The sequence below is a fragment of the Euprymna scolopes genome, chromosome 44, assembly GCF_053919585.1.
Source record: "Euprymna scolopes isolate OS-2025 chromosome 44, ASM5391958v1, whole genome shotgun sequence".
Classification (NCBI taxonomy): Eukaryota; Metazoa; Mollusca; class Cephalopoda; order Sepiida; family Sepiolidae; genus Euprymna; species Euprymna scolopes.
The window spans coordinates 52,498,785-52,520,857 of NC_136525.1; the positions used below are offsets into that span (position 1 = coordinate 52,498,785).

Sequence of the window (22,073 nt, forward strand, 5' to 3'; positions counted from 1 at the left end):
GAAACTCATCGAATATATGTTCGCCTATGTCACGGTAACATATATTGAGCGAGTTTCTAACAGTATTTTGTATAATTATTTAGTTTGATCTCATTTTCCCAAGCTTAACGTATTCAACAGCGAGCACGCCGCCATTTTTCTTTTTCAAATATACCGATAAACACTATGATTTTCGAATGATTCCACATTTTAAAGTGAGTAAAATCACTAAAAGCTTGCAGATAGGTAGAAGAGTTACTTACCTTAACTTTAAATAACTAACATTTATTTGGGTAAATTTCAGATAAGGTTCAGGTTCACCTCCACAATTTTCTTTTAAATGACGACTTTTATAGGTTTTCGACTATGCTGAATACGAAAATCGCATTGAAATTTTGCAGAAATACGTAGTTATCGAGATATAAAAAGTTGTATTATGCATTGTATTCTTTGGCGGCCATCTTTTTTACGCGCGTGCGCGCACCATAAACAAATCTACTCATCTATGACTGACACTGCACGCGCGTAAAAAAAGATGGTCGCCAAAGAATACAATGCATAATACAACTTTTTATATCTCGATGACTACTTATTTCTGCAAAATGTCAATGCGATTTTCGTATTCAGCATAGTCGAAAACTTAAAGAAGGTGTCATTTAAAAGAAAATTGTGGAGGTGGACCTAATCTAAAAAATACCTTTTATTTGTTATATATTTGATTTTTGACCAGTTTTTTTTTAAATCTATGTGTATATTTGATATACTATATTAACACAAACCCTATTTATTGATTTTGAGAGATCACCCCCCCCTTTGTACAATGTATTTTTACGCTTAATATCTGCACATTTAACATGTTGTTACAGATAATCGTGAAAAAATAAGGTACTACTACAGTTTATCGCCGTAAATGGAGACGCCATTTTTTTTTTTTTTTGTTTCGGGCACCTGCCGTTAGAATCAGGGAAAAATCAGTCTTTTAAACTATGACCGAAGCATAAAATAAAAAAATTAAACTAGATAATGATTATTTCCGAAAAGAAGTAATTACTACGTGCCCGAGCGTAGTATAAACACCCGCAACCTCCCCATATTAAGAACGGCTTTCGAGGTTGGAGGCAGTTGAAAGCCATTATCATTTATTTATTTACTTGCGGGCCGCGCGGCGTTGTCCGGTCGTAAAATGCGCTTAAATATGATATTTTGATTAATGCAGATTTCGTATTTATTATTATATTATATTGGGCCCAATATATTGTATTGAATATATATATATATATATATATATATATATATATATATATATATATATATATATATGATATAATAATGATTTTAAAAGTTAAAAAAAAAAAAAACTTATGCGCCACCACCGAGAATTGAAACCAAAACGTTTAGCTTACAATTTACTTTTTGCTTTGACGTTAATGCCTGAGCGATGAAGACATGTTTGCTGCAACGCTAAAAATTAAAACTTAAACCTATAGCTACTACATTTACACATGCGTATTCGTAATGCCGTTGTTCAACCTTCACCTTGCAAATCCCATTTCTTTAATTTTCATAGTTTTGCTCCGATTTTCCCCGGTTAAAACCCAAATATAAAGTTTTGCATGGGTTCGAGTATCCTATATATTAAGTTTCATGTGTGTAAACCAAAAACTGACAGAAGTTTGGTAGGCAACATTATTTTAAAACAATTCTAAGGTCCAAGTCCGACTTAATCAGTGAACCAAATGTATATATACGCATACATAAATATATATAGAAAGAGGTTTGTGTTTATTATAACCTTTTTAAATAAATATCACGCAAATATAAACCATGTAGAATATCTGTATGAATATAAATTCACGTAATACTTAACTGAAGATGATCATCTCATATGAAAACCGAAAAAACTAATAAGGAATTAATTAAAATGAATATTAAAAAGAATATGCAAATTAGCTAGATTTTTTGCTAGTGACTGCAATTCCACGACCCATATATAACAAAGTCGTATTTTCTTTTTAAATAAATAGGGAAAAGGCTTACCTTTTTTTCTGTTGTCCTTGGCCTTCGGGCCCAGATCATCTTTTTTGTTTTTACACGCTAATAAAAAATGTTTTAAACAATTGGATTCTAAGTAGGACGTCCCCGAGTACGAAAGGGTGAATGCGGTATTATGGTGAAAGAGACTAGCTAAGAAAAACTTTTCTTTAGTTCTGGAGTGACAACGATGACCAACGACTCCCACATTCCCCCCTTTTAAGTTGACCTTGTGCCTAAGTTTTTTGTAAATTTTTGCCTGAACAAAGGATTTAATATCTCAAAGTGTAGTATCTGTTCCAGTGCGACACTTAAGTTAATTTGCCTCGGTCAGTGAAGGGGAAAATCTTCTATACTGAGACAATTATCTAATAAGATACTATAAAAATAATTAATGAGTAATTAACACCCGTTTTCAAAGGACAATACAAATTAGTTAAACTTCCTGTAGTCGCCAGCATATCCATGACTGAGTATATTATATTCGTTTTAATAATTTCAGGCCAAGATCAAAGTGTAGTATCTGTCCGATGCTACTCTTAAGATAATTTATCTCGCTCAATGGAGGGGAAACCTTCTATACTGAAACAATTATTATTATTGGTCCCTACCAGAGTGCCTCTTTTACCTTCTTTTCGGGGAGCTGGTTTAACCCCACATGAAAAACGACCTTGTGTCACATTTTGCTTTTGAGGGGAAGCAAATAAATACTAGGGAAAAAGGTTTTTAATATATTAATACACAAAGAAACCTAAATCTAAAGGAGTATAGATATTTATATTAATAAATGTCCGAAATATGAAATATAATTCTAACAAATTAGGCACAAGGTCATTAAAAGTGAGGAATTGAGGTCGTTGGTTGTCCTTTGTCTATCTTAATCTTATCTAGTCTTATAAGCAGTCACCAAGATACCCTGGAGGCCATTTGTGTCGACTGTACATATGTGTGGAATTTAAAATATTAAGATTGACCTTCACACACGCACCCACACACCTAGGCCTCATGGATTGGTAGGTCAATATCAAAAGTACTCCTTGAAAACATTTTCCTTAGCGCGATGCTCCTAAAGAGCAATTTTACCCCAAATTCTCAACATTATAAGACTAGTTATTCCCTCATAAATAGGTCCTGGATATGAACTTTAACTATATCCGATGGTGAGACCCCAGCTTGCGGGCTTTGGGGAGTGTGAAGCCACCCTCTAACTGCCATTGCTCCCAGGTCCACTCTGACTCGAAGTGGTAGTAACTGTTAAGGTCCCAACTATGGGTTAAATAGAAACCGACTTGAAGAAAGCAAATATATTTTTTTTTCTACAAAATCTTTGGATTTGGCATTAAATGACCTGAAAAGGGTTGATATGCCGTAAAACAAAAACAACCAGCCGTCATAAATGATTAAGATTATTTTTTTTTTTTATCTATTTACTAACAGGGGTGGGGATGGGGTGACCTTGCCGGTTTTAAAATACGCTTAAATATATTTTAATTCATGCAGATTTCGTATTTATTACTACAGGGCCAATTTTCTATTAAATATTATATTGTACCAATATATAGTATTGATTATTATATTGTACCTAATATATAGTATTGAATATTATTTTGTACCTAATATATAGTATTGAATATTATTTTGTACCTAATATATAGTATTGCATATTATATTGTACCTAATACATAGTATTGAATATTATATTGTACTTAATATATAGTATTGAATATTATATTGTACCTATTGTACTTAATATATAGTACTGATTTCAAGAAGTAAAAAAAAAATTACTTGGTTAGTTAGAATCGGCTTTGGACAGTTTGCCATAAAAAAGCTATTTTGGGAGCCTTGAATCAGGCAGGTGGCATATATGACCTCCACACGCACCTGCCACTGCTGTAACATGATCCGTACTGTTAGGTTTGACCGGCTAAAACCTCTGTGTCTTGTCACTTGATTTTCAACAATCTACGAATGGAGGCAGGTCATATGGAAATGGTTCAGCTTCTTGGCATGTCTGGCATATAACGTCCAAGTTTCACAAGCATGCATGAGGATGGTAAGAGTTACAGCTCTGTATATTTGGAGTTTGGTCTGCAGCCGAATTCCTCTACGCTCCCACACAGTGGTTCTGAGGCGTCCAAAGTCAGCATTAGCCTTGGCTATCCTGCAATCGACTTTATCGTCTATGTGTGACTAACTTTGAAAGAATAGTGCCTAAGTAAGTGAACTTGTCCACAGCTTTTAGGTTGGTTCCACGAATTGAGTTCTGAGGTTTAACATACATTTTTTTTTTCTAGGAGCAAACTGGTACATTACTTCGATCTTCGTTAGATTAATTGTCAGACCGAAATTGTTGCATGCTGTAGAAAAACGATCAACAATATATTGCATATGTTTGGCTCTGTGTTGGCATTGAGGACACAGTCATCAGCAAAGAAAAGGTTTTGTATGATGGCGGTCTTAATGTATTAAGTAGTTTTCAGTCCACATATGAAGTATTGTTGCCCTATTTGGGCTGGCGAATCACTTTTATTTGACATGTCTTTGTCAGAATTGTCTAGTCTATTTCCTGCTTCCTTTGTTCCAGCTCGTTTGACTCGTTGGTCTAGTGGTCTTCATCGATTCGCTGTTATAATGCCTCATTGTAATACAGTTTCTTATTCCAGTCGCTTCTTTCCAAGAACTGGTGGAACTCTCTTCCTGCTCACTGTTTTCCTTCTACGTATAGACTTGGTCTTTTCGAAACTGCGGCTAATCACCATCTGTCTTAAGTAAAAAATAAAAAAAAAAAAAAAAAAAAAAAATAACCCGTATCCCTGAGTGGCTTCCGGGCCTTGATAAGTGATGATCACTGTGTAAAAAAAACAAAAAAACAAAAAAAAAAAACAATGATTATATTTTGGTCCCTCCTCCCAACAAAGGAGAAATTGGACCTAGTAATTCATTCTCGTTCGCACTTTTCTTAATAACCACACTTTGGATTTTTTTTTTCTTTTGAAATTTTACACAAACATTAGTCATGGTGAAAGTAAATTTTTCCCAGAACGGATTTTCCGGGATAACTCTGGTTGCCCCCATCTCCGGGGTGAGGGGCATTATAGGGTTAAAATTGTCCCCCCAAATCCTTCATCCGTTCATTTGTTCACACTTTTCTCAATAACCACACCTTGGATCTTTTAAAAAATTTTGCATAAACATTAGTCATGGTGAAAGCAAATTTTGCTCTCATGGAGAAGGATACTGCTAACTTGGCTTGTTTTATTCTTGTTAGCTCCTTACATTAAGTGGCTTCATGCCTTGTCTGGAGTGATTGTCATAAAAATATCATTGTTGCATTTTTTAATCCAATACCTCCATGATTTTAATTGCAGGCTTGTACAGTCCTCTTCCTACTGACTGTTTTCCTTCTATTTATGCATCAAGTGGCTTCATGTACTGTCTGGGGGCGACTTAAAAAAAAAATTATTATCGTTGTGGTTTAAATATTGAAAGAAAACCAAAAGGCTTCGAAACACTAAAATGAAATATATATTAACAGACAAGGTTGAGTGAGACTTCGCTCAACTGAAAGGAGGACCCCTCCGAGTCTCGGGTCCAGATTGCTCGATCACAGAAACTGGTTACGGGAAGTGACGTCTGGAATAGTCTGTCGTCAGAATCTGTAGAGGTGCCAACACAACAATTACTTTTATTTTTTTCTTCGGATTATATATATATATATATATATATATATATATATATATATATATCGATCACCTTGAATGAGACCGTTTTCTAATTACCGTTAATCAACAGATGTGTCCAGGTGAGAATAAATTAATTTGCATGAAAAAAAAAAAAAGAAAGAATAATCTCTCTCTCTCTCTCTCTCTCTCTCTCTCTCTATATATATATATATATATATATATATATATATATATATATAAATATTAGGCAAAATGTGCGTATGTTTGTATGTCTGCAAAAAAACTTTCAACACACAATACGAACACTGACAAAATAGGTATCGTCTGGGAGGCCCATCTGTCGGACGACAAATATCCAAAAATTGGCCTAAAACATTAATTCTTTCATCGTGAACTGGGTGATTTTTTTTTTTTTTTTTTTTTCTCCAAGGAGGGGTCAGTTTTTGCGTCAACATTTTTGCAAAATCATCGAACGCTTTGTAATAACTGAGCTTATTTTGAACACATGAAATGGCATAAGTCGCCGTGGGCACAACAGCTAAACCGTCGGCTTTTTTTTCACCTCCTTTTTCTCTTAGCATTACAGGTTCGAGCCTAGTTATTGCAGCTAATTTTCTTTTATTATTATTTTTTTTTTTTGCATTCACATGTGCACTCGCTGCTATTTATTTTTTTAGTGGGTTGGTTAATTTTTAATTTTTTATTTTCACTTTCACAAGTACTCGCTCGATTGAAACATTTTTTTTTTAGGCTTGGGTTGCTTAATAACCTTACGATAGCACCTCTTCACACCCGGGCAACGCCGGGTACCCCCCGCTAGTCTAATATATAAAATGAAAAATGTGTTAGTTTTTGTGTGCGTGTGTGCCTGTGTTAGTTTGTATGTCTGCCAAATCTTTTGACAGATACATCGGACCATGACAAAATTGGTATCGTTAGAAAGATCTACCTCTCGGACGAAAAATATGTAAAAATTGACACATAAAATTGATTCTGAGTGAACTGGGCAGTTTCTTGCAAGAAACACTCAACTAGCTGAAAACACTATCAATAATTCTCCCCACTCTTTATCTGTGCCTAAACCTAAACATAGATTCCATGATCAAAGCTTCTTTCTTAGAACTGCACGCCTGTGGAATTGTCTTCCGTTTTCCTGCTTTCCAGCCGTCTATAATATGGTTGTCTTCAAGTCCAACGTGAGCAAGTTTCTGATGAGCCGTTCCACTTAAGTTAACAAATTTACCAAACTTCCATTACTATCGATTACTATATTGTCCTTCTGACTACTGTACACTCTTTAACCCTTATCCTTGGGTGGCCTATCGGCCTTGATAAGTGGTGACGCCTATGTAAAAAAAAAAAGGATCACTTTTTGTGTCAACATTCTTGCAAGTTATACGCCCAGCAATCTCAATATTATTTCATGACGTCATCTGTCGTCGTGGTTGTGACAGCTAGCGCGTTAGCTTTTTTTTCGTTTTTTACATTTGCCTTTTTTGCATTGCAGGTTCAAGCCTGCCTACTGTGGCTATTTTTTTTTTCTTTTTCTTTGCAGTCGCACGAGCATTCGATGCTATTTTGATTAAAGAAAAGTTTAGTTTTTTTTTTTTTTTTTTTTTTTTTTTTAGGGGCTGGGGGTTGCTCAATATCCTTAGTACACCAACCTTCTCCACCCGGGCTACGCCAGGTACCCCTACTAGTAATAAATAAATAAATATGATAAATTTTATTTTTTACTTGTAATTATTTATCTACTGGATTATTTTTCATAATTTTTTAAATTTATACCAACTTTGCCATGAAACATAAGTAATAATGTGTTTACCTGAAATGCGTTGGTTTAAAACATCACTAATGCAAAAAGCACTAAATTAAAAACAAACAAAAAAAACAACTCTTTTTAACCCCAAACAAGATATGTTGCCACTTGGATGTAAGAGGGAGTTATTTTAGATCATGTTTACAGCAGGGGACTATGTGGGGAGTTGAGCAGCTAGATGCGTGTTAACATTACATTTAAACTTCTGCTGGTTAGTACAGTTTTAGAAGCAGGAAACAGGGAGGGAACCCCGAAGCCTATCAAATCCAAGAAAAGAAACTATTAGAGTAAAAGGCTTTCCGTCATCTAGGGACCTCAAAAGTGAAGGGGTGAGTTTCAAAACGATACCGATCTCGTGAAAATCTGTCGGCTCTGTCAAAAGTTTTAGGCAGATATACAAAGATACTGTAAGAAGTTTCTTTCCCACACAACTCAATTTCCTCCCTGCAGGAGCAAATGAATTCCACAAACAAAGTCATACCTTTAAACTCAAAATTTATTCACAAATAGCAGCAATAAAAGTTCTTTGGTTCTGGTATAGTCTTTTGCAAAACGGTGGCCCGATTTGCTTCCATACGCATGGAGCCTTTAGTTCGAATTCCTATTGTTGGAATGTTAGTTGGTTGTTCCTTTGGAAGGATCCATGAATGTTAATGGTAAATTCGGCGGGAAGGATGGCGCCTATAATTAGGCATAATGTGAGCCCTTTGGGACTCAAGAAGAAATGAAATAAGATCCAATATTTGGATAATAACATGCCGAACAATTGTAGAATGTCCTCCTTGATTTGACTAGATTCAGCAAAATAAGTTGTCTCTGCTTGTAGAGATGTGTCCTTCATTCGCAGACTGGTGTCCATGAAGGAATTGTCTTGGCTCCCTAGAGAGAGAACCGCTGTTGAGTCTATCCTGTTCCGTGTTTTTTCTTAGACTGAAAAATAAACGCATGAATACAAAAATGGTGCCAAGTCAAATTGTTGGAATGTTAGTTCGTTGTTTCTTTGGAAGGATCCATGAATGTGTCATGGTAAACTCAGCAGGAATGATGGCGCCTATAATCAGGCATATGTGAGCCCCTTCGGACTCAAGATGAAATGAGATAAGATCCAATATTTGGTAAATAAACATGCAGAACATTTCTTGAATGTCATCCTTAATTAGGATAAATACAGCAATATGAGTTGTCTCTGCTTGTAGAGTTGTAGCCTCAGTTCACCAACTGGTTAGTGTCCATGAAGGAATTGTCTTGGCTCTCTCTAGAGAGAACCGCTGGGATGAGTCTATCCCGTTGCCGACTTTCTGTTAGACTGAAAAGGAAAGCAAGATACAAAAAGCGCGCCAAGTCAAATCACGTGACACATTCAAATTTAAACCAATGACAGCCGACCACTAATGCGTGGGCGGACAACAAGAAAAGATGGCTGCCGTATGTGGAATTTCTCACAATGCATACATTTAAACACAGGTGAGATTTATATAATAGTTGGTTGGTTCGTTGTTTTTTTTTTTTTTTTACGGCATATCAACCCTTTCCAGGTTATTTAATGCCGAATCCAGTGATTTTGAAGAAAAAGTTGGGTTTTTTTTTTTTTCAAGTCAGTTTCTATTTAATCTATAGTTGGGACCCTAACAGGTACTACCACTCCGGGTCAGAGTGGACCTGGGAGCAATGGCAATTAAAGGGTGGCTCCACGCTCCCTAGAGCCCACAAACTGGGGCTTCACCATCGGATATAGTTTAAGGTCATATCCAGGACCTATATAATAGAAGACGACATTATTTTTGCACCAACCTAATAGAACTTTTAATAGAAATATGTTACACTTTTTTTTTTTTTTTTTTTTTACCCAGGCAACACCGGGTAGTCCTGCTAGGCTAATAATAAATCTGCAGAAATGCGATGACTGATTTATGGCGAACTAAAAACAGAACAAAAGCTTTAAAAAAAAAAAAAAAACTTATGTGAAAATTTCGTATGAAAAAAAAAAAATGATACATTAAACTGCATGTACCGCCATTTTTTTTTTTAAGACGAAAAAAAGAAAGACGAGAAAAAAAAGATTATGTAGAACGAAAACAACAAAAATGAAACGACATCAAAGACTAGCAATAAATAAAAGATTTCTAAACAAAAAAAACAGGGGGGGGGGGAGGGCAAGTGGGACGTCAGCATACAAAAGAGAAAAGGTGAGAAACAATACTCCCAGGCCTCACCCGCACCCCCTCATAGTACATTTTTTTTTCTTCTACGTAAAAAAAAAGGTTATTCTACTTTTTTTTTTAATCACAATACTACCCCCCCTCCCCGCCATATAAAAAACAAGGAAGTAAAATTGATTTTAATTTTACTAAACTTTAAGGATGGGGTGCTGCTGAGTTGACGCAGGGGTGGAGGAGAGCAGTGTTTGGTGGGGGAGAGGCGCCAATCTTTATGCTGGGAAGGAAGTTTGAATCAGTTAAATTTGTCATAGTTTTTATTGTGAAGGATAAACAAAACGTGCTACTTTTTTTCTTCTTTTTTTTTTTTTTAATATTATCATTCGAAAAACGAGGCGAGGGATTAGTTCAGAATAATTAACAACAGTCAAGAACTCCTAAGCTAAATAAATAAATGTAATTTATAAAATTCATTACGTCTGTGTATCTGCTTATCTGTCTTCTTCTTCTTCTTCTTTTTTTTTTTTTCAAAGTGCATCTCCTCCGAGACGCAAGGTCACGGAGCAACGTGAGAGAGATCATTGCATTTTTTTTGTGGACCGTTCTTTTACTGGGGTTTTGGCCGATAAAAATAGCTGCTAATGGGTCATCAAAATAAAAAATGAAACTTGGTAGGCGTAAGTAAACTTTAAGGGCTCTTGTACGCATGCGCAAATACACATAGGTTAAAGTCGGTTCATTTTTAACTATTTCTTATCCATCTGACGAAAGCTGAAACGGTAACGACTAAGGCTGAAGAGCTATATGTTTTAGTTTCGATTCTACCTGAAGGCCAGACTAGGCTGTCTGAAGATATTGGCTTCTTGAGACGAAATGCACCTAACATTGATGCTTTTTGTTTTTCTACTTCCTTTTGCAAAACTTAATTATTAGGGCTGTGACAACAGCATATTCTTTTTGTTTTTACTCTCGAGTATATATGCGGCATTTAGGCACCGCCAAAACTGGGGGGGGGGGCAAGTCAGTACTATTTGACGGACCGTCTTTTTAAAAATCTACCAAAAATCAGGTAATTATCCGATCAATACGAAATTTTCAGCGATTATTAGGAGAAGAATGAACTTTATAACAGTGTACTTATTTTTCATAAACGATATTTATATATATATTTTTTTTGCTTACAAAACCCCCCCTTGTTTTGAAGTGGGAACAAATATGCTTAAAATAATCATCTGAAACTGAACAAAACATATTGTGTTGTTGTAAGGGACAGAATTATAGATTTAAAAAAAACAAACAAAAAAACATTGTTTGCATACCTTATTTTGACGTCTGAATATCAGAACTTCGATTGTGTTTAATTATCCCGCTTTTGAGTTTTGAAGTGTGAAATTCGGTGAATATGTTAAGTAAAATAATTAATTTAAGTTAAGCAAAACAAAAAAAATTTTTTTTTTTATATTTATACGAAAAAAGCCATTTTAAAATTTTTGATAAATAAATTAACAATTTTTTTTTAGCGAGCCGAATAATGCATGACCATTATTAAACAGAGCATGCTTTGAATAATCAATACAAAAAAAAAAAATTCGATAAATATTGTGCCCTTTGTGTTAAAAATAGCATCATTTTTTTCGATCTCGTTTGAAAACGTTTGCCGCCTTTCGACTACGGTGGACCAAACGCGCTGAAATAATTTTTTTTTATTCTGCTTTAAATTGCCCCCTCCCCCCATTTTGGGGAGCCTGGCCCCCACACACATACACATTAAAAACCAAACTCATACAAATGGTCACCCATCTGGTACTGGCCAGCCTCAGCTTAATAATACATTGAAATTTTCGTCACTGAAAAATAAGTTTTTTTGGCCTGTTTGGTCTTCCATAGTTTTCGTCTCAATCAAAAGAAAACGTAAACAGAGTCGATCTGAACTCTACGGCGACGCGAAATGTCTGGTTACCTATATGAATAAGTGGAATTATTTGAAATTCAGGTACTTATATTATAATATTTTTGCATATTCTCTTAGAAAATCATCCTAAATCTTAGTTAGACAATAAATAAATAAATTATTTCAAAAACCCTTTTTTTTAAATATTTAAGTACGTTATTTGTGCAAGACAAAAAAATATCAATTGTTAACTTTTTGGGAAAATTTAACATTTAAAATTGAATTAAAAATAGTAGAAAAAGTTTTACATTATTCTGTTTTCTATATGATAAAATTCAGGGTTTTATCTTTCTGGAAAAAAAAAAGTTACTCAGAAATAATGGATTGTAATAAATGTAATTTAGTTTTAAAAAACAACAACAACTTGATTTTGCGGCCACTTTTGGCGGTGCCTACAATTAATCAACCGAGAACCACATCACTCTACATAAAAACATGTAAGATATCAATACCTGAGAATCAGAACAAGGAAAAGAATATGCTGTTGTCATATCCCTATTAATTATGTTCTGCAAAACCAAAAACAAAACATAACCTATCTTTCCCCCCTTCCCATTTCCCTTGTCTCTTTCTATCTCCCCCACTTCCTGACTGGTTTCATAACTTAAAATGTACCAAACATTAATACTGTAACCCTTTTTTTCTCTCTCCAATTGCAAAACTCATTCATGTTCTGCAGGTGGGGGAACAAAAACGATAAAATTCACTATAAAACAACCAAACCAAACCAAATGCTACAAATTAGCGATTGAAGATACAAAGAGCTTGAAGAATAAAAACCTGCTACAAATGCAACATGAATACTATTTTTAAAATAACTGGATTCGGCATTAAATAACTCGGAAAGGGTTGATATGCCGTGAAACAAAAAACAACCAAACAAAACTCTAGCTGATGGCACCCAATTTTTTTTTTTTTTTTTTTAATTTTTAAAATCATCACTATATATCGGGTAAAATATATGAAATAATCGATAAAGAATTGATTCTATTATAATAAATATGAAAAGCTTTTTTTTTTTTTTTTACAAGGAGGTCACCACTTATCAAGGCCCGGAAGCCACTCAGAGATAAGGGTTATTGCATGTATGTACAGTACGTTGTACGTTAGTGTTGAGATTTCATAAAGTGTCTACTTAATCAGGAATCAGGAATTTGTTTATGTTGGATTTGAAGACATCCAAGTTCAGGTGGGAAACAGGCAGATGGAACAGAGTTCCACTGGCGTGCTGTTCTAAGAAAGAAGCTGTGTTCATGGAATCTACGTTTTGATTTAGGCACAGATAGTGGGGAAAATTTTTGACAGTGGATTCAGCTAGACGGGTGTTTTTCGTAAAAGATTGGCGAGGGGGGACTAGAGATTGGAGTTCAGACGAGCACTTGCCATGGAAATAACGATAAAACAAAGACAGGCTCGCAACGTCTCTTCTCTGGGAGAGAGGTTGCAGGGTAGAGAAAAGAGCATCCCCCACTAAGCCACGAAGTCTATTTTGTACTCTGTCAAGGCAGGATAGGCTGTTTTTAGCAGCTCCTGCCCATATATGGCAGCAGTATTCCATCCTTGGACGTACTTAAAAAATAAAATATAATATGAAATAATCGATAGAGAATTGATTCTATTATAATAAATACGAAGGCTGCACAAATTAAGGTATATTGACGCGTGTTTTGCGACCGGGCAACGCCAGGTGTCCAGTTAGTAAATAAATAAAACTAAAAACAGATAATTTGGTACTATTTCATGGTTGTATACATATCACGGAAGAAATCTTTCTTACCGCTTTTTTTTTTTTTTTTTTGCTCCAAAACATCATCTTTGTATAGATACTCGCTCAGACATTTGGGATCATGGATTTTAAATGTCTGAGGGAGTGGCACTCGTCTGGCAAAAACAAAACAAGGCAATCATAACAAAGGGCCTATCTTTAAAATTCAATACAAATTTTATTGATCCTCGGTTGAAAAAAAAAAAAAAAAAAAAAAAAAAATTCCCATCTTTTGCCTCTGTAAACAGAGCTGTTAACAACCTCGTAAGATAATAGTCTTTGGTTCTTCAACAGGAACTGAAAGCAGGTTCATTCTGTCTCCAAAGATAAGAGTTTGCAACCGTACGAGTATATATGATGCCTTCTGATGTAAAGGATCCAATATTCACACTGTCAGCATAGTGCAGAAGTCCATGATAAATGTTCGTACGGCAATTCATAGCAATGTAAGTTTCTTAACGGATCACTACATTTTTTTTTTTTTTTTTTTACATAGAATTCACCACTTATCAAGGCCCAGAGGCCACTCGAGGATAAGGGTTATTTAGTCTACAGCACTCAATGGGATAATATCGTAGTAATCCTTAGTAATGGAAATTTGGTAAATTGGATTACTCAAAGAGGCGGTTCATCAAGAATTTGTTCACATTGGACTTGAAGACAACCAGATTGTAGTCAGCTGGGAAGCAGACGGACGAAACAGAGTTCCACAGGCGTGCAGTTCTTAGAAAGAAGCTTTTTTTATGGAATCTACATTTCGATTTAGGCACAGATAAAGAGTGGAGGAAATTTTTCACAGTGGATTCAGCTAGACTGGTATTTTTCGTAAAGGATTGGTGAGGGGGTGGGTGCAAGAGATTGGAGCTCAGACGAGCACTTGCCATGGAAATAATGATAAAACAAAGACAGGCTTGCAACGTACCTTCTGTAAGAAAGAGGTTGCAGGGAAGAGAAAAGGGCATCCCCCAGTAAGCCACAAAGTCCATTTCGTACTATGTCAAGGCAGAATAAGCTGCTTCTAGCAGCTCCTGCCCAGATGTGGCAACAGTACTCCATCCTTGGATGTACTTGGCTTTTATATAGGCAGAGAATTGCATCAGTAGTGAGATAGCTACTGGAGCGGTATAACGATCCCACCATTTTCCAGTGACCTTAATGAAGCTGTGCCTATATTTAGGCATAAAATAAATTGTTTCAAGTCTCTAGCAGACTTATAGACCATCCAGCTGCAGCTGAGATTGAACTCACTACACGAGTTTATAGTGTAATCCAAATCTTGTCGGTAGCTGAATACTTGATGCTTCGCCACGGCTATTAAGGGTATTTTTTATGGTGACGCCATCACTAGATGGACTGCCTACCACGGCTTAAGAGAGTCCCATCTATCCTTGAGAGGAGGGTAGACCACGCCAGTTTCTCAACCTAGTATTTAACCTCGCGGTACATACAGCGCCTTACCTTCCAAAATGGTCACTCATCTGGTATTGGCCAACCTCAACGTTGCTTAACTTTGATCTGGCAAGAACCGGTATGTCAACGTGATTGTATCTGGACTTATGGGGGGGGGTGAGTTTCAAATGTCCTTCTAGAATTCGGTTGCTTGATGTGACTGGAGCGGATCCCGCCCATCCGTCCAGTTCAAGTTTTTCACTGAAACTGTAAAGCAAGCACACAAAATACAAAAAGCCTGCAAAAGCACAACGCTTCCCAGAGAATAAAACCGACCAACCCGATTGGTTCAAAACAATAAAATGGGAGGCATGATGTAGTTGTCAAATTTCTGACAATCAAACATTATCGTCTTGAATTTAAGATTGACATGAAGTTAATTAAAAATTTTGAGTGCTTGTGTAGACTGGTGATCTTTTTAAATCAACGCATTTCAGGTGAAAACATTACGTACTTACCTGTCATGAAGAAATTAGTATGAATTCCAAAATTACGAAAAAATGATCCAGTAGACGATGTGTTAGATGTATTTCTAACAAAAAAAAATTAATCCCCAATTACGTTCTGACATTTTTGAGTTTAGAAATTGCGGACCTTTTAATTCTAGTTGACCTCGATTTCCATTACAGAGCACTGAGTCAGGTGTAGGTGTAGATGAGCGATCTTTTGGACCAATGCATTTCAGGTGAAAGCAATACATGTCGAAATTAGTATAAATTCCAAAAATTACGAAAAATGATCTCGTAGATAAGCAAGATGTATTTTTCACAGCGATTACATTATGAAATGCATTGGCTTAAAAAATTTCAGACCCTTAATTTAAGTCGAGAGGTAAGTCAGTTTCTCATACTGAATTGGTTGCACAACTCTTCCGCATTAAAACATACAATAAAACTCGATAATTTAATAAATTCTATTTTTACTTGTAATTATTTTTCTACTAGCCTTGGCAGATTGTAAACTATACTTAAATTACAGAGCCAATTCTTTATTGATTATTATATTGTACCTTAATATATAGTGATTTCAAAAGTTTAAAACAAAAGTGACTGGGGTGCCATCAGCTAGAATTGAAACCAAAGCATAGAGTGCTCCAACCGCGTTCCCTATCAGATATATATACGCATACACATATACCGTATATGTCGGCGTTAAAAAATCATCTTGCAAAAAACAATATTTCATAAGATACCGGGTGTTGCAATCTCTAGTCTTGGCTAAACAAACATGGTTTCGTTATTTAGCAGTCGTCTTATACCATCAATATATGATAAATTTATGCAAATTTGTTCCAATTCTATACCCCACCTTATTCGCCGAAATAAATATATATATATATATATATTTGGTAAAACTGGTAATCAGTAAAAACCTGAAGAGAGTGCTCAATACTATTGCAGAGCAAATAGGTGTTTTATTTTTTAATACCGCTTTATCTGTTTGGTTACATATGTTTCGGATGTTGGACCATGTTTATGATCCAACAGCCTCGCCAGACCTTACAGAAATTTAGAGGAAATACGGAGGGGTAGGGGGGGTAAGAGATAATAAGGGGGAGGGAGACGGATATCGACAATATTTAAGTTTTGAAGGTTAAAATACATTAGATTGTAGTGTGGGTGGAGATATAGGATATAGGGAGGGGAGAGGGAGAGAGGATGGTAAAAAAAGGGGGGGGTAAGGTGAGGAGGGGGAGGAATTTCAATTTTTAGGTTTTAAAATTTTGACTGCTTTTGGTTGTTTAGCTAGCTATATGAAATAGATGAGAGAGAGGGTTTGTGTACGTGTCATATGTGTTTGATAACTAAAAGGTTCCATTTAGAATGTTCAGTTGACGATGAGTTTTTTTTAGGTATTTAAGATTTAATACATACGCCAACGCATGCGCAAATACGCATACATGCAGACACATGCATGTGTACATTTGACGAAGCTGTTGAATCATAAACATGGTCCAACATTTTTTTATTTTTTTTTTTACACAGTGGTCACCACTTATCAAGGCCCGGAAGCCACTCGGGGATAAGGGTTATTGCAAGTTATGTTAGTGTGGAGATTTAATGAAGTGTTTACTTAAGAGGGCGGTTCATTAGGAATTTGTTAACGTTGGACTTGAAGACATCCAAGTTGTAGTCAGGTGGGAAGCAAGCAGACTGAACAGAGTTCCACAGGCGTGCAGTTCTAAGAAAGAAGCTTTGTTCATGAAATCCACGTTTTGATTTAGGCACAGATAAAGATTGGGGGAAATTTTTGACAGTGGATTCAGCTAGACGGGTGTTTTCTGTGAAAGATTGGCGAGGGGGAACCAGGGATTGGAGTTCAGACGAGTACCTGCCATGGAAATAGCGATCCGAAGCATATGTAACCAAACGGATAAAACGGTAATAAAAACACACACACACACACACACACACATATATATATGCACACACACACATTTCCATGTACTAGGTTTTTATATTAAATTCTATGCAATTATGCAGAATGTAGAAGCTATACACAAAAAGAATTGATTTTATATATATATATTCAGTAATGTGATTGATAATTTAAAATTCAAATTATAATTAAAAATTAAAAATCTGTTTCATTAGAAGGAACACAACAAAGTTAAAAATTTATTGACTTTGTTGTTGTTCTTATGAAACAGATTTTTAATTTTAATTTGAATTTTAAATTATCAATCACATTACTGAATATTAAAATAGCTCTAGGATATTTGCCTATCGAGCTTATTATATGTCTAAATTACAACGAGCACTGCTTTTTCTTGTATTTTAATTAAATTAGTAATTTTACTATCACATTAAAATACAACCTGCTCTTTAGACTACTGTTCTAAACCGCTTTAAATTATATATATATAATATATATATGTATAATCAATTCAGGTAATAGGAAAGAAAAGTTTACCAGACAAAAGCAAGTGTAAACTAAAATCTAATATTAATATTCATATAGTAATCCTAACTAAAATCTAATATTGATATTCATATAGTAATCCTAACCAAATAATGCCATAACCAGCAAATTCTTGGCTAGTAATTTGTGTGTATCTTTCTTTCCTCAACACTAATATATTTCTTTTTTTTTTTTTACATAGGCATCACCACTTATCAAGGCCAAGAGGCCACTCGAGGATAAGGGTTAATAAATATATATATATGATTACTTCATTTAATCACAAATTACTATATGAAAGTATAACTTTATGCGTAAACTTCAAGTATTTACTCCAACAGTGCTTAATATGTAGGTAGAGCTAGGTAGTAAGTTATAAAATATATATGGCAATTAAGCTATGCAGAATATTCCACGTTTCATCCACGCTAGGATTCATCTTAAGCCTGATGAATCCTAGCATGGATGGAATGCGGAATATTCTTTGTAGCTTAATTGCCATATATATATATATATATATATATATATAAGAATTACAGTTAAGTTTACCAAAATGATCCAAGATGGCAAACTAAAGTAAATTATAAATATTAAAGAATTAATATTTATAAAGTAATCTCAACCAGATGTAATATATATATTTCTCTCTCTCTTTCTCTCTCTTTCTCTATCTCTTTCTCTCTCTTTCTCGCTCTCTCTTTTTCTCTCTCTCTATCTATCTATCTAGCTATCTTTTTTTCATTCTCTCTTTTGGTCCTGGATATGACCTTAAATTATATCCGATGGTGAGGCCCCACCTTGCAGGCCTTGTGGAGTGTGGGGCCACCCTTTAATTGCCATTGCTCCCAGGTTCACTCTGACCCAGACTGGTAGTACCTGTTAGGGTCCCAACTATGGGTTAAATAGAATCTGACTTTAAAAAAAAACAAAAAAACAAATATATTCTATTAAAAAATTTTTCTTCAAAATCACTAGATTCGGCATTAAATACCGTGAAAAGGGTTGATATGCCGTAAAACAAAAACAACCAACCAACCATATTTTTGCAGAGTCTTATCTTCATTCATGTGTATACTGAGTGCTAGAGTTTTCTGATTGGTTGATAGAAAATGCTTGCTGAAATTTTGTCCAATTAAATCGATATGTAAATACAATATTAACTGTATTGCTACTCCAACAGCTTTTTATTTATTTATTCACTCGGTCATGAAATGTATGAATCGTATGCTTTGTAAATATTTATCTAGTCTTATATACGCTAAAAAAAATAATTTCTGTTCCTTCCATTCACACGAGTCTAACTCCTTCCATAACTTCCGGTCCTGGATATGACCTTAAACTATATCCGATTGTGAGGCCCCACCCAGCTTGCGGGCTTTGGGGAGTGTGAAGCCACCCTTTAATTGCCATTGCTCCCAGGTCCACTCTGACCCAGAATGATAGTACCTGTTAGGGTCCCAACTATGGATTAAATAGAAACTGACTTGAAAAAAAAAATAAATAAAAACAAATATATTCTGGATTTGGCATGAAATAACCTGAAAAGGGTTGATATGCCGTAAAACAAAAACAACCACTCAATCAATCCATAACTTCCAACCGCAATTTTTATTGTGAAAATTCATTGGGCGTATATTTTTTACTTTCTTTTTAAGACTTTTTTTCCTGATTATATATATTGACCACTTTTTTCCTGATCATATATATCGATCACTTTCGCTGAAGCCATTTTCTAATTACCATTTATCAGCAGGTGTGTCCACATGAGAAGAAATTGATTATCACAAGTTTTTGTTTTTGTTTTTGACTCGGTGCTTGATTGCTTGGGAAACTTTAGATAAGTTTAAACAAACAATCTTGAAATAAAACAAATCATACTCTATTATATAAATAGCAGTTGTCTGTGTGTTGGTACGTTTGTACGTTCATCTAAAGCATTAAAACTACACAACAAACCTCTACAAAGTTGGTAATTTTCTTTTAATTAGCATAACCCTGGATGAATAATTAAAAGTTAGGAAAAAAAAAATATCCATTCTCTACGAGTCAACTGAGCCAGGTTTCATTGAGGGGGGGGGGGTATCAATAGTATGTACTAATTTGGAAAGGCAATGTTGACTCATGACTAGGGCTGTGACAACAGCATACTCTTTTCATTGTTTTGACTCTTGAATATATATATCCGTTAATCTTATATGTTTTTATATAGACTGATCTGGTTCTCGGTTGATTTACTGCGTCGGATATATACCTGAGAGTCAAAATAATGAAATGAATATGCTGTTGTCACAACCCTACTCATTACTCGAGGAGTTTATTATATAGCGCAGAGGTGTGTGTGTCCAGTTGAAGGAATGGGCTGGGTTGAGTATAGAGACGGAGTTGATGAAAGATAGAGGCAGAGTGATAGGTTTAACACTTTTTTTTTTTCATTTTTCTTAAACTTTTTCTTCTAGGGGATGGGACATCCAACCAGATGTCTGACATTTACCCCTATTTTAGTGAGTCCAACCAAGAGATCTTTTCAGGATTCTAGCCGTCCCTTTCAGTGCAATCGTTTGTATTTCACTTGCACTTGGTTCACCGGGTATGCTTGCTATGTACTTTTTAAAGTTCTTTTTCATAAGCCCAGTTGCTCCTATGATGACTGGTATAATTGAAACGTCTTTTAATTTCCAATTTCGTTTCATATCATACATAAGTCCTTGATACTTTGTTATTTCCCTCTCAACTCTGTTAAGCCCTGTATCATTGGGTACACTGACCTCTATTACGGTCGCTTTTTTGTTTGCTCTGTCCCAAATCACTATATCTGGTTTAACTTGTTTAATAGAAATAGGTTACATTGTGCTCTAAGCAACGGTGAGTACCCTTGCTAGTCTATCATGTAAAAGGGAAATGTCTGCTTCTGTTTCCAGTTAAAACTTGAAAAATGCACAACAAAAACTCACAGTGTTGCGTTTGTGTGTATTTTTTTTAAATCGGTGTAACTCCAAATGTATCGTATCTAAAATTTCAACAAATATATATTCATATTTTGGAGATCAAATGACCATTTTTATCATTTAATGTTATCAAGACGAGCACACATCCTTTAATGTTATCATCTGAAGGGAAGTAACTTTGATTTTTTTTTTTTTCAGAGTTATTTCCCTTATGCTGACTCCAGTTGTGTGTGTACAGAGAGAAGAATGGTCTGGACAAAGAAAACAGGAGTTAGTAAATAGGGAAGGGGGGGAGGGATAGAAGTTATATTACACTTTTGCTTCTGGCTATGCTGGGTAGCCATGCTAGTCTATAAAAGTAAGAATATGTGTGTGTGTGTGTGAACACAACTTTTTATCTACAAACTTGAAATTTAGTATATACGGTATTCAGACATGTGGGAGACTTTTTCATCGGTTTTCATCCGGGGGGGGGGGAAGGACTGCTAAGGAGTTAAAATTGGTACTTGGAGTCATCGAATGTTTATCTGTTTGTTTCATTTCACGATTGCACATCTGCGCGTTGTTCACATGACAGCTTTTTTTTAATTTATTTTATTTTATTTTTTTTATTACATTTTCACTCCAAACAAGGTCCATTGCCACTTTGGTGTAGGGGGCTACTATCAGGGGCAGCAACTACTGGGGCACTATGTTGGGATTCTGGCAGTAAGATGTCGGTTCACGTTACACTTGAACTTCTGCATGTCAGTACAGTTAGGGAAGCAGGAACCTGGAATGGAATTCCAGAGTTTAGCGGTTCTGGGGAAGAAACTACTGGAGTAGAAAGATCTTTTATATCTAGGGATCTCTACTGTGTGGGGGTGGGCTTTAGCTGCCTGTCGGGTTTGTCGAGGGTGTCTACGTCGTGGGGGCACAAGTGTCTGCAGTTCGTCAGAGCATTCACCATTAAAATACTTGTAGAACAGGCAGAGAGATGCAACGTTTCGTCGATGGGACAGAGGCTGAAGCTTTCTTATTTTAAGAATAAGTAGGTCTGAAAACCCTTTTTAAAGGTCGTGGCAAGGTTGCCTGATGGTTGTCGTACTTGACTCGCTGTCTTTAGGTTTGGGTTTCGATCTCAGCTCGAGTATTTTTTTTTTTTTACTTACAAGAAGTGAAAAAAAAATAATGCTCGCATGCACATGTCTGAGTTTGTTTCCGTTTTTTTTTCTTCAGTTTTTATTTTATTTCATCTTTTAAGGAATTTAGTTTAATACCAGGCAACACCGTATACATCTGCTAGTATATATATGTGTGTGTGTGTGTGTGTATGACCTTGTCTGTCTGTGTGCAGAACAGACCGGGTGGCCTGTTAGTACATATATACTTTTATAGCATCTTCTGCCTCA

The 22,073-nt window shown here is 35.4% G+C and overlaps 1 protein-coding gene across 12 annotated transcripts in view; it reads left to right on the plus strand.

Annotated features, from left to right (window-relative positions):
* Positions 1–22,073, plus strand: part of LOC145268612 (uncharacterized) — a 746,770-nt gene that overhangs the window by 91,759 nt on the left and 632,938 nt on the right. The gene's annotated exons all lie outside the window — the stretch shown is intronic.